Source organism: Bufo bufo, chromosome 3, assembly GCF_905171765.1.
Source record: "Bufo bufo chromosome 3, aBufBuf1.1, whole genome shotgun sequence".
NCBI classification, from domain to species: Eukaryota; Metazoa; Chordata; class Amphibia; order Anura; family Bufonidae; genus Bufo; species Bufo bufo.
In genome coordinates, this window is record NC_053391.1 from 646538899 (window position 1) to 646544898 (window position 6000).

The window sequence follows — 6000 nt, forward strand, 5'->3', positions numbered from 1 at the left end:
ACTAATATTCTTGTCAGAAGACTATGAAACCAATAGAGGGCGCTGTTCATAACTCAATAGCGGCATCTATTGGTTTCATAGTCTTCTGACAAGAAGTAGCCTTTTGCATGGAAAATTCACGATAAAAATTTGCGATTAGAATATTCGCAATCTACACTAGGATGATATCTGACACTGGGAAAGCTGGGTAATAACTCAGTGATAAAATCTGACACTGGGAAAGTTGGGTAATAACTCAGTGAATATATCTGACACTGGGAAAGCTGGGTAATAACTAGCAATCTACACTGAGTTATTACCCAGCTTTTCCAGTGTCAGATATTATCACTGACTTACTACATAATTATTACATAATATTGGCTATATTACTATATATTTGTTTTTTAGAATATTACGAACTAAAAACTAATATAGAGCAAAATAACAAATATGATCTCAGCGAATAGTCTTGTCATAACACTACGCAACTAATCGAGGGCACTGTTCATGAGTCATCCAACAGATGCAAAATAACTTTAAGGTTTACAGGTTCTCAGTCAGATGAGAGCTGGTTTGGAATATCTCATAGTGCACAAGGCTGCCATTGTAAGGTATGCTAGCTGTTATCTGTCTCATGGATAGATTGATAGCTTGCACATACCTGGCTATTGGCATGTAGCCTTTGTGTGGTTGTCTATTGTATGTCGTACATAATAGGAGTCTAAGATGCATCCAGCTATCCTCTTAATGCTGTTTCCAAACCATTTTGATGGGGTTTCCATCAATTTCTAACCTTTTTTTATGAACCAGACACTCTCTTCTCTTCCGAGCAGGGCGTGCCTGGGGTTCTCTCACTGACTTCCATTGTAATAAATTGTATTCGAGCACCCGAATTATTCAGCCGAGCACTCGGATCTGCCGAGCATAGCGATGCTTGAGCCAAACAGCAGTTCGGCCGAGCATGCTCGCTCAACACTAGTGGTTTTTATGGAGAGGAGGAGCAGGAGCAGCCAGAGGAGCTACAGGGTGATGAGGAAGACGAGGCAGAGGACCCAGACACACCATGGCAATATGCAGTGGAGATGGAGGCAGGGAGTCCCTCCGAGTCACTTGCACAAATGGCCCGATGCATGCTCACTTGCTTGCGTAGTGACAGCCATCGTCCATCCTCTCGCAGGTCTGACCAGGGGAGCCGTCTGCGCTCACGTTCCTCTGCCATGGCTGCTGTGGCAGGGTGGGGTGGTAGGAGCAGTTCCAGCTCCATCAGCAGCAACCTAAGCCTAGAGTCAATGATGAGCAGCTTTCTTCACCCGCCTAGTGATGAAACTAATCAGTGTTCCCCCACCGTACAATGTAAAAGGGATAGGGATAGCAGCTAGACCAGGCTGCCAAGAAAAGGGAGCTGGTCACCTCCTATAGCATCCCTAAATCTGGTCCTGTTCTCCTAACTGTATGAGCCGACCCTTAAGGTAGGAGGGCCCATACACTGGAACCTCAGAACCCTGAAATCCTTGAATATACCTGAGGTTAGGAGACAGGGACAAGAGACAACCAGGTTCATCCAAGACACGGATGAACCAGAGTCTCCACAGGCCTAGCTGCAGGGAAAAGTGGACGACTGAATTCAGCAACAGAGTCGGCTGGTAAGAACCAGAAACACACTTACCTGCTGCAGCCACCACGACTGGAACCCGTGCATAAGTACAGGTGCCCACTCACCAAATAGGACACCGTACAAACAACACCACACACCGGAATCCAGCACACCTGATACTGCCTGGGCCCCATACAGCAAGGTGCACGGCAGCCCCAGGCAGCACTGCATCCAGACTTATGGTTCACCCCTCCGGGAAATCAGCCCCCTTCCAGAGGTACAACACATACAGGGAAATGTCTTGCACACATGCAGGGACAACCAACAACATCCCAGACATGAAACAACAAACAAGATGTACAACAAACCCTGAACATAAACCCACACCAAACATTCAACAAGTGAGGTTGGGTACATAGAGGATACAAGGGAGACAATTTATGTTTCATGAGGTGGCCCTCAAGGACTGGGCAGAAACACCCAGGCAAGGAGCAAAGCTCCAACACCGAGCATGGCTGTAGTACAACTGCCCCCAGCCAGCAAGCAACAGGTATATATTAAGCCCGCAGCCACACCCAGGAAACACCTAATCCTCACTAGCAAGAAGATTAACCCCTTGCTCGCCAAACAGCAGGGAGGCAAACCTTAAAGGGGAAGTGCACATGCAAACTGCCAACAACACATTGCCACCGGCAACCAGTCTGCATGGCAACCGCGTCACGGTCAAACACCAATATGACCGTGACATGTAGGCACTGTCAGCCACTCAATCTACTATCGTCTGTACTTGTTCTGGCCTCACCATTCGTACTGTCCTAAATGCAGTGTAGGCCGCAAATGTACTTTCTAGCGCAAAAGATGAGCATTTGTCACCCAACAATGTAACAGATGAATTAGTGAAATGTATTTCCTTGTCCACTAGGTAGAGCAGGGGTATATCACAGCCAAAAATTGGTGAATGTCACCCGTCAATGTAACAGACAAATTAGTGAAATGTATTTCCCTGTCCACTAGGTAGAGCAGGGGTATATCACAGCCAAAAATTGGTGAATGTCACCCGACAATGTAGCAGACAAATTAGTGCCACTAGGTAGAGCAGGGGTATATCACAGCCAAAAATTGGTGAATTTCACCCAACAATGTAACAGACAACTTAGTGAAATGTATTTCCCTGTCCACAATGTAGAGCAGGGGTATATCACAGCCAAAAATTTGAGAATGTCACCCAACAATGTAACAGACAAATAAGTGAAATGACTTAAAATAAAATAAAATACGTAAAATTTAAAAATAATAATCTTTATCTAGGAGGTGGCGGTCCATATGGAGTAGTAGGTTGAGAAGGCGGTGGACGTAGCGGTGGAGGTGGAAGCGGCGGTGAAGGAGGACGAGGTAGCCAACACTGGTTTCAATTATTATTATTATTTTTTAATTAGGGTACACTCCAAAAGAGTGGGACATATCAAAAATACAACAATGAGCAAGTGCGCTGGAGTATAACAATGGCTGGGTAAGGCCGGTATACATGTCTATTCTGCGCAAGGTACGGACAAGTCCTGTGGGATCCATGCCTGGTTCATTTCAATGAACGTGAGCTTGTCCACATTGGTTGTGGACAGGCGGCTGCGCTTGTCTGTGATAACGCCTTCTGAGGTTCTGGCGGTGCCCCAGCTGTGTTGGCGACCTCTTCCTCCTCCTCTGCCTTCCCCTTGTGCTTCCACTGTGCCCCCGCTGTCAGGTGGGAATGCCACCAGCAGCGTGTCTACCAGCGTGCGCTTGTACTCGTGCATCTTACGATCACGCTCCAGTGACGGAATTAAGGACGGTATGTTGTCCTTGTAACGGGGATCCAGCAGCGTGGCCACCCAGTAATCAGCACAAGTTAGAATGTGGCCAACTCGGCGGTCGTTGCGGAGACACTGCAGCATGTAATCGCTCATGTGTGGCAGGCTGCCCAGAGGCAACGACAAGCTGTCCTCTGTGGGAGGTGTATCGCCTGTGTCCTCTGTATCCCCCCAGCCACGCATCAGTGATGACCATGAGCTGTTTTGAATGCCACCCTGCTGTGAACACGGTTCCTCCTTCTCCATCTCCTCCTCCTCCACCTCGTCATCCTCCAGAACTGTGCCCTGGCTGGACAATTCGGTACCTGGCGTATGTGGGTGCAGGAACCCACCCTCGGAGCCACTTGTGAATAACTGGCCTGAAACCCTTGTAAATGATCCCTCTTCCTCCTCCTGTGCCACATCCTCTTCCATCATCGCCCGAAGTGTTTTTTCAAGGAGGCATAGAAGTGGGATAGTAATGCTGAGAACGGCGTCAACGGCACTGGCCATGTTGGTGGAGTACTTGAAACAGCGCAACAAGGCACACAGGTCTCGCATGGAGGCCCAGTCATTGGTGGTGAAGTGGTGCTGTTTCGCAGAGCGACTCACCGGTGCAGCTGAAACTCCACTATCGCCTGCTGCTGCTCGCACAGTCTGGCCAGCATGTGCAAGGTGGAGTTCCACCTTGTGGGCACGTCGCATATGAGGCAGTGAGCGGGAAGGCCGAAGTTAGGCTGCAGCGCTGACAGGCGGCAGGGTGAGAACGCCGAAAGCGCGCACAGACGGCCCACACTTTCTGCAGCAGCTCTCACATATCTGGATAATTTTTAAGAAATCTCTGCACCACCAAATTCAGCACATGTGCCAGGCAAGGGATGTACATCAAACTGGCTAGGCCCAGAGCTGCTACAAGATTTCGCCCATTATCGCACACCACCAGGCTGGGCTTGAGGCTGACTGGCACCAACCACTCATCGGTCTGTTGTTCAAGGCTCGTCCACAGCTCCTGCGCGGTGTGGGGTTTGTCCCCCAAACAGATAAGTTTTAAAACTGCCTGCTGTCGTTTACCCCTGGCTGTGCTGAAGTTGGTGGTGAAGGTGTTACACTGACCGGATGAGGAGCTGGTAGAGAATGAGGAAGCGGAGTAGGAGGAGGAAGCAACAGGAGGCAAAGAGAAGCGTCCTGCAATCCTCGGTGGTGGAAGGACATGCGCCAAACTGCTATCCGCCTCAGGCCCAGCCGCCACTGCATTTACCCAGTGTGCTTACTGGTCCACATATCCGTAGTTAGGTGGAACTTGCCACAGATGCCGTTGCGCAGTGCACACCTAATTTTGTCCCCCACGTGGTTGTGCAGGGAAGGGATGGGTCGTCTGGAAAAGTAGTGGCGGCTGGGCACGACGTACTGTGGGACAAAACTCTCCGTCTCCACCAGACGGAATGACAGCATTTCAAAGGCCAGTCATTTTGAAATGCTGGCATTCAGGGCCAGGGATCGCGGGTGGTAGGGGGGTACATCCTCTTTCGCTCCAGTGTTTGGGAGATAGACAGCTGAACGCTTCCATTGGACATTGTGGAGATGTTTGGTGACCCAAGTGGTGGCGTTGCTGGCACATCCTCGTGTCTTGTCGTCAGCACATTGTCTGAAGAACTGCCTGCCAGGGAACTCCTTGGAGCTGGCTTTGGTGTGCTCGGTCCCTTGGTGCGGTGGGCAGTAGCAGGCGTACGGTCTAGACCGGGGATGGTCGCTCCACTTTTGCACCCGCCTCCCTCTTCTGCTGTGCTGGTGGCTCTGTGCGACCACCGCCTCTTCCTCTAAACTAGACAGGTCACTCGCATGACCTGATTCCATGTGGGGTTGAGGACCTCATCGTCCTCCACATCATCTTCCACCCAGTCTTCACCCCTGCCCTCCTTGTCGGTCTGCACACTGCAGAAAGCCACACCAGTTGGCACCTGTGTTTCGTCATAATCTGAGACGTGCTGCGGTGGTCCTCCCATGTCCTCATCCTGAAACATAAATGGTTGGGCATCAGTGCACTCAATCTCTTCCACTTCTGGGGCAGGGCTATGTGGATGGCCCTGGGAAACCCTGCTAACAGAGTCATCAAAAAGCAGAAGAGACTGCTGCATGACTTGGGGCTGATTGCTTGGCTGATTTGCAAGGGGGTGAGGTGAAAGACTGATGGACAATGGACATCGGCTGCAGGTGCCAACTCTGATCTTCCAGCAGGAGACTGGGTGGGAGATGGAGGAGCTGTCAACCACCCAATCTACTATCGCCTGTACTTGTTCTGGCTTCACCATTCGTAGAGCCGCATTAGGCCCGACTAAATAATGCTGAAGGTTATGTCACCTACTCGCACCTGAGGAAGGGGTTTCACTTGTGCGTGTAGCTGGCACAGATCGACCACGTCCTCTCCCTGCAACAGGAGCTCCACCAGCAGCACCACGACCGGGGCCACGTCCCTTATTTGACGCGCTCCTCATTCTTTGCATTCACCCACCAAACTAACAGATGGTTTATGTCAGGCGACAATGTAACTGCCAATAGTCAACAATTAAATTCACTGAGAGTAAGGCCTCTTTCACACGGCCGTTT